This window comes from Humulus lupulus, chromosome 9 (assembly GCF_963169125.1).
Source record: "Humulus lupulus chromosome 9, drHumLupu1.1, whole genome shotgun sequence".
In the NCBI taxonomy this organism is placed as follows: Eukaryota; Viridiplantae; Streptophyta; class Magnoliopsida; order Rosales; family Cannabaceae; genus Humulus; species Humulus lupulus.
In genome coordinates this window covers 171,385,767-171,398,585 of record NC_084801.1, presented here as the reverse complement: position 1 = coordinate 171,398,585, position 12,819 = coordinate 171,385,767, and the positions used below count along the sequence as shown (strand labels likewise).

At 45.7% G+C, this 12,819-nt stretch overlaps 1 long non-coding RNA gene across 1 annotated transcript; it reads left to right on the top strand.

The window, feature by feature from the left end:
• Positions 1-3,559: 3,559 nt before the first annotated feature.
• Positions 3,560-8,047, top strand: LOC133802457 (uncharacterized). Its single transcript, XR_009877350.1, has 3 exons — positions 3,560-6,667; positions 6,767-7,242; positions 7,317-8,047. It is a non-coding gene; the product is annotated as an uncharacterized LOC133802457 (long non-coding RNA).
• The last annotated feature ends 4,772 nt before the right edge of the window (positions 8,048-12,819 follow it).

The following is a 12,819-nucleotide window of genomic DNA, read 5'->3' as shown; positions in this document are numbered from 1 at the left end:
TTAGTATGCATGTAAAACTACTTTGATAACAAAAAATCTAAAGTATGTATTGAAAAAGGTCATACCCTCCGAGCTAGAGGAGGAATCTATTGTCACGACCTCCGGCCCCGGGGCTTCTACGGGGGAGTCTAAGATGATGACTTCACGGGTGAGAAGAGGATCTGGCTCCGGATCCGCCTCAGGACTAGACTCCTCTACATACTGCCTAAGACCTAGAGCTACTACACCCTCCAGAAGGGAGGGCCACGACCTAAGATTGGTCCCGTACTCCTAAAAAAAGGCCGACCTAAAGGCCAGGGTATTATCTACTACTACAGTACCCCTAGGGCGGCCCATGTCATAACGCAACATGAGCTGGTCAACACACTGGAGTAGAGTGGTGTTGCGGTCTAGGTCGTTTTGGTGGCGGTGAACGAGTTGGCTAGGGTTAAACCAAGTAAGTCGTAGGTCTGTGGCGGCCCTGTCTAAGTCCCTAAATAAGTAAGGGTTACCTTGGCCGGAGGGGCCGGCTGCTGCCCCGGACTGGGTCCTCTCTGCATTGACTTCCTGGGAAACCTCTAGAGCCCGCTTCCGATGCACGAGGGGCACCTCGTCCTCGTCCTCATCCGCGGCCTCTTCCTCAGGGATGGGTGCCATCTCGCGAGCAGCGGGGTTGGTCCGCGGCCTCCTTAAGGCCAGATTCTGGCCTTGGGAAATTAACTTACATGCCAACATCGTCTCATCAAACACGAGTTGGCGATAGTCTTTTTCACTTGGGGGAAGCCCCGCCAAGGTTTCGTACTAACTCCCAAGGGTCACCGACTTAGCCATCCTCGCGAAAATAGTTGCACGACAGTTTTCAAGTCAGCAACGAATGGAAAGAGACTAATCAGCGACAAGCTAGTGAGCTAAAGTTAAAAGGAACTTACGAGGACGGTTGAAGTAATGGTATTCGCAGTTGCGAAACCCCTTTGACATGAATAATTGTTCCTTGAAGTCATTGGGCTGGCTTTGAGGCAAAAGAAGTAAAGGATGTCCGCCGGTGTGGGGACCTCCCATTCCTGCTTCAGGAATAAATACTTCAACCCCGCTAACACACGATAAGAGTTAGGAGGGAGCTGGAAGGGGGCCAGTTTCACGTAATTTAAGAAGTCTGCGAAATACTAGTCCAAGGGAAGAAAGGCCCCAGCCTTGAGATGTTCGTCGCTCCAGGCTGCGAACTCCTCGTCGAGCGGCGCGCAACTTCGCTCCCCCTTAAGGGGAGGTTGGGCGTCCAGGGCGCCCTTCCCTATCTCTATATTGTGGGAAAGCATTATCTTGTTAACCTTCCCCTGGGTGGTGACCTTCGAGGCAATCCTCTCGGCATTCTCCACGGTGGGACCAAAATTAGGAATCCGGGAGTCTGTTGCCACCTTTTTCCCTTTGCTGGCTTGCTGGGAGGACGAGCTGCCAGCACTCTTCTTGGATGCGCTCTTCTTGGGTCCCATATGGTCGCCTAAATGAACAAAGAAGAAAGTTTAGAAAAGGTGACCTAAGCATAAGAAAGAATCTAGCACGAAGAAGGGTTTTCTTTACACGGGCTGAGGTAATCTCAGCCCGCGGCGAGTGAGACCACGCGGTTTTATGAACACACGCCTGTGCTCCCAACGGGTCCCCGACTGCTCGAGATCCGTGTGTCAGGAGGGTTGGGATAAAGTTTTCCTTGGAAGGAAAGTTTCGAAAGGAAAAACCGCCTGTGAAGCGTGTCCCCTAAGCTACCCGGGTTTTGCACCCTAGAAACTTGTTGTTCCAAACAGGCATAAAAAACTTTTACCCAGAAAATCACCCCAAAGTTGTATCCTATGAGTCATGCTCCTAAGCATTCTCTTTCCTACAATCGATACCCCTAGGATAAAAACCTACGCACAAAATACCAGCAAAGAAAAACAAAAGACAAACAACCTACTGCATGCGACTAAGAAGAAAGTTTACCTAAGCAAGGAAAAGGGAAAACATTTAAAGCATACAACAAACGGAGGACTTACAGAAATTTTTTGCTGCATAAGACTGAAAAGAGCGTCGGGGTTGGAATCCTGTTGAAATCGCTGGTGCCAGAGTCACGAAAGAACCCTCAGGAACGTCGGGAATAGTGACCGGAAGAAAGAAAGAGTTTTGAGACTAAGAAGAAAGAAGAAAAGAAAATTTTCAAATAAAAGGGTGGCTCATGCAAAAGGTGGCCAGCCTTATATATACGTAAAAGGCCAAAGGATGAGGGATGTTCGATTGTCTTGATGTGGGATACAAGGATCACAACTCGAAAGACGAAACGACGGCCGAAGATAGGCTAGGCCATTTAATGCGGTTCTCGGAAGGCGGACCGTCACCAACCACAATACTCCACGTATCCGATACCAGCGTAATGGGCGGGATATGAAGAGTCCATTAAGAAGCCTAAAAGCCCCCACTGTGGCCACAGGTGATGACATATGCCACGAGCAGGGGCTTGGGGGGAAAATGTACGCCCTAAATATCCACGGGTTATTAGCGAGCTGGAAAATGGCATAATTCTATTTGCCACATGGAAGCCACCTACCCGGAGCTGCTGTTACGAGTCTCTACCTCCTTAGCTCGAGATAGCCAAAGGTTTAGTGAGATTACCAAGGCATCGGGTCAGCATTGTGGACACCACGAGTAGAGTGGACACCATCAAGCTCGGGGTACAAGCTTGAGCTGACACCTCCGACCCGTTATAAAGTCAACCACGCAATGTAAACGTGCATATATCAGACATCACGTGTCTACTCCATTCCTGAATTCTCGAACACACAGCATAAATGTGCGTGTTCAGGCACCCCACGACTGGTTTGGGCGATGCGGCCCATTATCCCCCTTACCTATTGATTAGACCACACTTCATTGTCAGGTTTTAGGACTTAATCATGAATGTCACAGGAGTGACATGATGGGTAAGAAGGTCACGGGATGACCTCCTTTGCCAACACCCAGGTGTCATCTCCCTATAAATATGGAGACCCTGGGAGTTGCAAAGGGTTGGCTTCTAATTTGTAAAGAAATACCCTGTAAGGAATACCAGAGATATATCAATAATATTGGCTGGTGGACTAGAAGGATTTTAACCTTTGAACCACCTAAAAAAGTACTCGAGTTATAATCTTCCTTATAGATCATTCATCTATTACGGTTCACCATTTAGCACTAATCCCTCTCCTTATTCATATAATTATCTATTGTCGAAGAACCGCGTCAACAACGCCGTTTTTCCTCAACTTAAATCGTAGAGCAATTAAACAATAGGAACTATGGTGCGAATGAATAATATAATGGAACAATAAGGTTTTTACGTGGTTCAACAGTTAAATCTGCCTAGTCCACGAGTCTATGTTATTAAAACTTGGAGTTTTCTGGAAATCCTTCAGAGATGAATTACCCAGAGTTTTCTCTCCAGATATCAGATGATCCCTCCTTTACAAGTGATCATTACCTCTCTATTTATAGAGAGGTTACAGAGTTCATTCCCACATATTTCGGGATGATACGTCTACACATTAATTCAAGTAATTACATTAAATGCTGTAACTCCTATATATAATGAAACGTCCCCTGAAGACCCTGAAACGGATAACAAACTTGTTAATATCCCTTTAATGTTGGGATGTTACAACAATAAATGTATTTAAACATACAGAATGCATTATGTAAAATGACTCATCGAATCTCCGAGGTCAGCAACCAGCATCGTGTCAGTCAAGGCTTACGGACTTGTTACAAACTGATCATCTTATTCTAGGACATCCTCGGAGCAGATAAATACCACCGAGGCTGTCACATTCGAGCCTGTACCACTACTCGATTCGAAGGCACTTGATAACGGATGTACCTCGATGCTATGCCCTTTCGAGCCTAGAAAGAATTTCGAGGTTACATGTCTTCGAGATTTCCATCTTACTTCGGAGGTTTTACAACTGGACCATAAACATGTATTTCATATATCTCGAGCTCATACTTGACGAGTCCAGCTTTCGAGGTCATAATTTCTGGTCTCGAAATCTGGGTGTAACAGTTTGCCCCCTCAAAAGTATTAGCTCAAATCCTATGAGAAGGAAACTTTTGAACTACTTCCATTGGGAACCGTACCATCAAATATACTCGAGTGTGGACACGCGTCAAACGAGTATTGATCACTCAAAGTACTTGAGTACCTTGGAAACCTGCCCACGCCTATCCGCCTGCCATTCCTTATGGTACTATCAACTCACAAGTCCCTGGCCATTTGGTCTGATACGGAATCTGGCCAATGGCCCAGATTAATCCGACCTTTCTCATTTCCACGGGATTATAAATATGACTCTATTCGTCGTCCCCATTTTACTTTCACATTCGATTTTTCAGAGAGAAAAAACCATAAACCTCCTTGCCCATTTCTTGCATGTTCTCCAAGCCGAGAAGACAAAGCAACGTTGGACTTTTTGATTCTGTGAGAACGTATTTGCAGCCGCTTATACAATAATCAATTTCTCTGTTTTCGCCGATCGTATTGTGTAAGTTTTATGTTCATGGCTTCGTAAGTACGTATCTTTGCATTGTTTTTTCCATGCATGTCTATGTTGTTGCACTGTTGGTCCATTCATTAGTTTAACGCAGTGGAATGTTTCGGCTGACAAACATTAGATTTAAATTATAACATTATTGGTTACAAACCCCAGTTCATGCGCAAAAGACCCAAATGTGGTTCTTTCACTGAGTTTTTGAATTTCGGATGACATATCTTGCACACCAAGATATTGGGTACAAAATCAAGGTTTTTTAAAGAGTGCACGATTCCCAAAAATATCACTTTTTGAGTAACCACCACCTTTTTTTCCCTGATATATCGAGATTTTCAATAACATGTCCACCTTCCTTTCTTTTAGTGGAATGCACACTTTGAGACTGGCCTCATCCTTTGGATCGAGCTTGCCTTGTAGCCTTGACCATTCGAGCTTAGGTCTTCTATTTATCTCATTATTTCCTGTTCGCTTGGCCCTCGCCCTTTTTCTTTCTTGTTAGATGTCACAGAACTCGGGAAAGTGGTGGGGGTCTAAACTTGCGATTCCTTATTCACCCGCAACTCTGAGCCCGGAGTCTCCTTTCACTTGGAACCAGTGCTTGATCCGAGAGCACGAACTGAGGTGTGAGCAAGAGGACATTCGAGATCACTTTCATCGTCAGATAAACAAGGTCGAAGAAGGAAAAAGGAAAAAACTAAGGGTCGCCCTCTACCCAGATTCAGACACCGAGCCCATACCGATTCCTCTCGACCCTACGCTCAAAGTGACAGTCGTTTTCAAGCCAGGTGATCTTCAATTCTCGCTGATGGGGGAACCTTCTACCTCGCAGCTGACCTCGATTCCTACCCCGAGAAGGGAATTCTTCGAGGCCGAGCACTATTGGAGCTCGATCTCATCGTTAGGGTAGATTATTGACATTCTGGCCCTACACGGCATAGGATTGTCGAGCTCGCTGAGGTGTCAAGCTCCGACCTCTCACGAGCGAAGTTGCCGCGCTCCGGGAGATGGGAATCCTGACAGTAAGTTGAGGTATGCAGCTTGGAGCCAGGAGCACATGAAGGCGGGGGTTGTTTTGCCTTTGAAGTCCTTTTTTAAAGGCTTCTTGGATTTTGTTGGGCTGGCTCCCTTCCAGCTCAACACCAATTCTTACAGGGTTCTGTCCGCCCTGAGGTCACTTTACCACGAGCTGAAGTGGGAAGGACCTTCGCCTAAAGAGATCTTATATCTCTTTTGTCTGAAAAGCAATCCCTCCCGAGCTTAGGGAGGATACGGCTTCTATTACCTTTCGAGCTATCCCAAGGAGAAGAAGATCTTTGAGGATCTTCCCAACCATCCTCCGGACTTCAAGAAGGCCTTCTTCTGGACAGATGGCCTAGCTCCATCCCGATACTATTCGTTCAGGCGAATTCATAAGTATTCCAAACTTCTTTCTTTTTTGTGCTCGAATTTTGTTTAGGCTCGTTCTTAGTTAAAATTTGTTTATTCTTCCAGTCAACTTCTACCGTCCTACTCCCACCAAGGAGATGAGAGAGCACAAGGAGGTTGTGCTCCAACTCCTTTATGGCAGGAGGTCCGTCTCTTATCTCCTGCACGAAGACAAACTCCGAGCATGCGGCCTCTTGGAGAAGGATCAATCTACATCTGACTGGTCCAATAAAAAGTATGACCAGTGGGAGCTCGTGCCTCTCCCAATCAGCAACCTTCCTCTGAGGAGAAATGTGAGGCCTCCATCTCTAGCTCAGCGTCGCAGGAGTCTGCAATCGGGGAATGAAGCCAACTATGAAGCCTCGAGCTCGAGCTCGAGTGACAGAGGTACAGTCATCCTTAGCTCGGATTTGTGGTCTCCCTCACTACTAAAGCATAAACCCAATAGATAAATACTATGTAAGGACGATAGGAACCATTTCTATGTATGGTCTTGGGTAGATGAGAGGGTACATAGGTTTGATAGCTGGCTCGGGAAATATGACACCATGTATAGTCTGAACGAGGTATGGGACGGAATAGCCATTCAATATGGGACTAATGAATATAGATACCTTTCGAGGTTGACTTCCACTTATAGGGAAGGTACTCCCTTGCCTCCTCTGAAGATGGGGGAATTACGTGGTCGCCGAGCACGAGCTCGGGGGAGAGTTCCAGTTAGGTTTATCTCCACTTGTCTTTTCATTCCTTTTCTGACTGCATCATGCTAACTTATTTTGTTCTGGGATATCTCATAATGCGATGTGAATGTGCAGGTGATATGGATTCTGACCTCGACAACGTACTGGCCAGCGGCTGAGCCCAAAGGAGTAAGCGCCCGAGGGGGTCGCAGAAAACAAACTGGCCTACTAAGGTCCTTAAGAGGACCAAGAAGACACCTCCTCCGCCGGCTCCAGCTGCTTTGAGCCCAGTTTTGAGTCCACCTCCTTAGGCCGAGATGTCCTCTACGACCTTGCCTCCCACTCCTCCTGTGATCCGGGTCAACCCCACGCTTGGCCCACCTCCGAAAAAACCCTCAGCCTCAAGAACACACCGGCTTTCGATTTCTACTCACGTCGATGAGTATGTGATCGATAACGCAGACGTACCTCACGGGGCTACGCTTGGCTCAGACATTCTGTCTCGGGTGGGCCAGAGGTTTGGCAGCTTCGACGCCCCTCATTGGCAGTTCTTGAATGATGCTCGAGTCTGCAACACTCTTTATGAGAAGAGCATCGAGCTCACTACTGCGGTAATCTTTCTCATCTCGCTACTAGTTGTATTTATACTTGGTTCGTATTCTAATTTGATTTCTTTGTATGCCAGAATCTTGTTGTCTATGCTTAACTTAACTATAAGTTGAACAACGAGGTCCATTCGAGCATGGCCTTTGCTCAGGAGTCGAAGGATCTCTAACTCAAGCTCAGTGACGAGCTCAAGGCCACAAAGGCAAAGATGGAGGCAGAATTTGAGCAGCTAAAGGCCAAGATAACCAAGCTTGAGGAGCTGAATGCCCGGCTCGCGGAGTTTGAGAAGATCAATGCCCGGGTCGCGGAGCTTGAGAAGATCAATGCCAAGCTTGAAGAAGAGAAGGCTGCCACTTTCGAGATCATGGAGGGTGAAAAGGCTCGTCTTCTTGAAGAGTTTAAGGAGAAGAAGGATCGGACAGTCAACCTGGCCATGTATAGAATCTGGGCCAATAATGTCAACCTCGACACCAGCTTCTTAGGCCCCCTTGAGGCAAAACTTGTGGCTAAATGGCAAGCTCGGCTTGATGAGGAGGAGGTTGCTCGGGATGAGGCAGAGGGAGCCAGGGAGGATGCTGATGCTGAGAAGGCCAAGGAGAATGCTCCTCCTTCCTAAATCTTGCTTCGGGGCTGCGTCCCTCTGAATATCTTGTAATAGTCTTTGTGTTTGATTTTTTACTTTTTATGCCCCGAGGCCAAGACAATTCTATAGCTCGTGAAAGAGCTGCCTTTTTACGAGCTATTTTCGAGCTCAGACTTATGATATTTGAGATATCATTTTTGACTTTATTTTAATATATTTGCTTTACATTTCTTGGGTCAAAATATTTCGTGCATTTTATATTAAAGTGTCCTATATGCCTATTTATTCATACAAACATATGGTGGATTTAGGCTCGAGGTTCAATGCATTCATGCACAGTTTGCGGAATATCCGCATCCGATCTCATTATTTGTCAAGGTCGGAGATTACTTTTACCATGCACCCGAAAGTACTTATATGGTGTGTAATGCAAATGGTTTAGTTATATCTTACTTTTTTAGTTACTTTTTCTCTTCCTCGGGTAGCTCCCCAAGGTTATGAGGTCGAAACTATCGTTTTGCAAGATACTCCAGCCTCGATCTCGACTTAACGCGAAGTGGGTTTATGCTCCAATTTACTGTCAATTAGTTTTAGCTGGTTTGTTCCAAACCTATTAAGGTCGTGTTTTGTTTGTAATCCATACACTTATATTTTTAATCTAGGTCTCACATTTGGTTACATCCAAACATTTGTATGTTTTGATAATTTGGTTATGTCCAAACTTTCTTAGCTCGCGCATTTGGTTACGTCCAAACACTTATATGTTTTTGATAATTTGGTTATGTCCAAACTATCTTAGCTCGCACATTTGGTTACATCCAAAGACTTATATGTTTTTGATAGTTTGGTTATATCCAAACACTTGTATGCTTTTCGTATATGCTATTTTATTTTTTCAAGCTGATGGTATATGTACCACTAATGCCCCCTTAATATCCTATGAGTGTGACCATAGGATATTTAATTAAGAGAGATTGCAAAAAATACAGCACATTAAAACAAAATCAAACTTTATTTGAATAATTCATTAATAGGAAAATAGTACAAACAAACAAGCATGGTTATAGGCGACATCATTCCTACACTATTGATAGTAATGTCGTAGATGTTCGCCATTCCATGCTCGTGGTACCAAACTTCCATTCAATCTTGCCAACTTGTATACGCTGGGTCGGATGACTGATTCGATCTGGTAAGGTCCTTCCCAATTTGGCTTGAGCACGCTAGCTGCTAGATCCCGTGTCGCCAAGAATACACGCCTCAGCACCAAATCTCCTACGCCGAATTTTCTATCTCAAACTCTTTTATTGAAATACCAGGTAGCTCGTTGTTGGTATGCAACATTTTTTAGCTGAGCTTCGTTCCTTCTTTCTTCAATCAGGTCCAAACTTACTTCGAGCTGGGATTGGTTTGAGGCTTGGTCATAAGCGAGGGCTCGAATTGTGGGAATTTTGACCTCGATTGGCAACATAGCCTCGCAACCATATGCCAGAGAAAACGGAGTATATCCTGTTGAAGTACGGGCCGTGGTTCTATATGCCCACAGAACTTGGGGAAATTCTTCGGGCCATTTCCCTTTAGCTTCTTCCAACTTTTTCTTTAGCGAACTCTTTAGGGTTTTATTCACAGCTTCGACCTACCCATTCGCTTGGGGATGGACCATAGATGAGAAGCTCTTTATTATCCCATTGCTTTCGCAAAAGTTGGTGAACAGATCGTTGTCCAATTGAGTACCGTTATCAGACACAATCTTCCTTGGCATCCCATATCGACATATGATGTTCTTTACTAAGAAGTCCAGGACTTTCTTCGAGGTGATGGTCGCCAAAGGTTCGGCTTCATTCTACTTCGTGAAGTAATCTACGGCGACTACTGCGTATTTCACTCCACCTTTGCCAGTTGGCAATGAGCCTATGAGGTCGATTACCCAGACCGCAAATGGCCATGGGGAGGTGATAATAGTTAGCTCGGAGGGTGGAGCTCAAGGTATTGTGGCGAATCGTTGGCACTTGTCACACTTCTTGACGTAGTCGAACGAATCTGCTTTTATGGTAGGCTAGAAGTACCCCTGGCGTATGATCTTCGTGGATAGGCTATGCCCCCTAGTATGGTCTCCACAGAATCCTTCATGAATTTCCTCTAGGATTTTCTTAGCTTCGGGTGGAGCCACACATCGGAGTAGCGGCATGGAATATCCTCTTCTATATAGATTTCCATCTATAATTGTATACCTGGGGATCTGATACATCAGTTTTTGAGCCTTGGTCCGTTCTTCTGGGAGAATGCCAATCTCAAGGTATTCAACTATCAAAGTCATTCAGGTTGGCTCGGAATTGATCATGCAAACATCTTCCTGCTCAGGCTCGATAATACTGGGCATCGTGAGATGTTCGATCGGCACGACATTCAGTTCGTCGACCTTGATAGAGGTAGTAAGCCTGGCTAAGGCATCTGCGTTCGAGTTCTGTTCTCGGGGGACCTGTTCTATCGAATAGAACTCGAAATGCTCCAGTGCTGCTTTTGCCTTTCCTAAATACGTAGCCATTCTCGTACCACGAGCCTGGTACTCCCCGAAAAATTGATTAACCACCAGCTGGGAGTCACTGTAGCAATGTATCGCTTTGGCTTTGAGTTCCTTGGCTATACGAAGTCCTGCCAGTAGAGCCTCGTATTCAGCTTCGTTTTTCGACGCTTCAAAGTCAAATCTCAAAGAGGAGGGAAATCGACTTCCTGTTGGGGTGATCAGAATTACACCTGCTCCCGATCCATTTTCATTGGAAGATCCATCAACATAAAGTCTCCACAGCTCGCGGGCCGGGGTTATAACTTCATTGTTGGTCACTCCAGTACACTCCACTATGAAGTCTGCCAGGGCCTGTCCTCTTATGGCCGTCCTCGGATGATAAGTGATCTCGAATTGTTCGAGTTCAACGGCCCATTTGAGAAACCGGCCCGAGGCTTCTAGCTTGGACAAGACTTGTCTTAGTGGTTGATCGGTCAGTACATGGATGGGGTGTGCCTGGAAATAAGGTCGAAGCTTTCGAGATGAGTGGATTAGGATGAGAGCTAACTTCTCCATCAAGGTGTATCTCGATTCTGCCCCCAATAACCTTTTACTGACATAATATACCGGCCTTTGCACTTTCTGTTCTTCTCGTACGAGTACCACGCTAATGGCGTGCTCGGCCGTTGCAAGGTATAGGTATAGAACTTCTCCCATGATGGGTTTTGACAAGATGGGGGGTTCCGCAAGGTGCTTCTTGAGCTCCTGAAAAGCTAACTCGCACTCCTCTGTCCATTCGAATTTCTTGCCTCCCCTCAAAAGGTTGAAAAATGGAAGACAACGGTCGGTAGATTTCGAGATAAATCTACTTAGCGCCGCCATCCTGTCAGTCAAACTTTGGACATCCTTATGCTTTTGAGGTGAGGGCATATCAATCAAAGCCTGGATCTTATCTAGATTTTCTTCTATTCCCCGGGCATTTACAACTTCTGAGGTTGAGCTTCATGTTATATCTCTGTAACACGACGAAGCATTCTTTGAGGTCATCCACATGGTTATTGTTATGTTGAGTTTTAACTAACATATCATCAACATAAACTTCCATGTTATTACCTATTTGCTCGGAGAACATCATGTTTACGAGCCGCTGGTAAGTGGCTCCAACATTCTTGAGTCCGAATGGCATGACGTTGTAGCAATACAGCCATTTGTCTGTCACAAAACTCGTATGCTCTTGGTCAGGGGCATGCATGGCAATCTGGCTATATCCAAAATAGGCATCCATGAATGACATAAGTCCATGCCCTGCTGTGGCATCTACGAGCTGGTCGATCCGAGGTAAGGGGAAGCAATCCTTAAGACAGGCCTTATTGAGGTCCAAGTAATCGATACAGGTCTGCCATGTCCCGTTAGGCTTCGGGACCAGCACTGGGTTGGCTACCCAATCAGGGTAAAAGGCATCGCGGATGAATTGGTTTGCTTTCAACCTATCGACTTCCTCATTTAGGGCCTTTTTCCTGTCACCATCCAGTAGCCTTCGCTTTTGCTGCTTCGGAGGGAAGCTTTTATCGATATTCAATGCATGGCTTACTACATTCAGACTTATCCCTATCATGTCCAAATGTGACCATGCAAAAACATCCTGTTTCTTTTTCAAAAAGCAAATTAATTACTATTTCATTTCTTCGGGAAGGTTTTTCCCTACCTTTACTGCCTTCGGGGGATCTGTTTCTTCGAGCCTGACCTCTTCGAGCTCTTCCAATGGTTCAAGGTCAGCTATTTCCTCTATTCTTGGATCGATTTCTTCATCTATTTAGAAGATTGTCCCGTCCTTATTTTGAATTATGACGATCGTTTGTGCACTCGTCTACTTCTTTCCTCTAATGGAAATGTTATAGCATTCCCTTCCTGCTAGCTGGTCTCCCTTCAGTGTCCCGATGCCACTAGAAGTCGGGAACTTGATGGCCAAATGCCTCACAGACGAAATTTCCCCCAGTCCTACTAGGGCGGGACTCCCGAGCAGTACATTGTAGGCCGATGGCAGGTCCACTACTACGAATTCCATCATCTTGGTTGTTGAGACTAGGAAGTCTCCCAAGGTCACACGGAGTTCGATGGACCCCATATAGGCAATCCCTTCTCCTGAAAAGACGTACAACGTCGTTGCACAGGCCTTTAGGTCACGAAGCGTGAGTCCCATCTTTTCTAAGGTGGCTTTATAGAGATGTTCACTGAGCTCCCATTATCAATAAGAACTCGGTGAACCCTTTTGTTTGCGAGCTAAAGAGTGATGACCAGTGGGTCGTTGTGAGGAAATTGGACACGGGACACATCATCCTCAGTAAAGGTTATAGGTTGAGATTCAACCTTTTGGTATTTTGGAGCTCTGGGTTCGGGTTCATAAGGGGACGTGTCGCAAGTTTTTAGCTCATTCACGTATCGCTTTTGGGCGTTCTTGCCCGATCCTGTGAGATGAGGTCCGCCTGAGATGGTTAC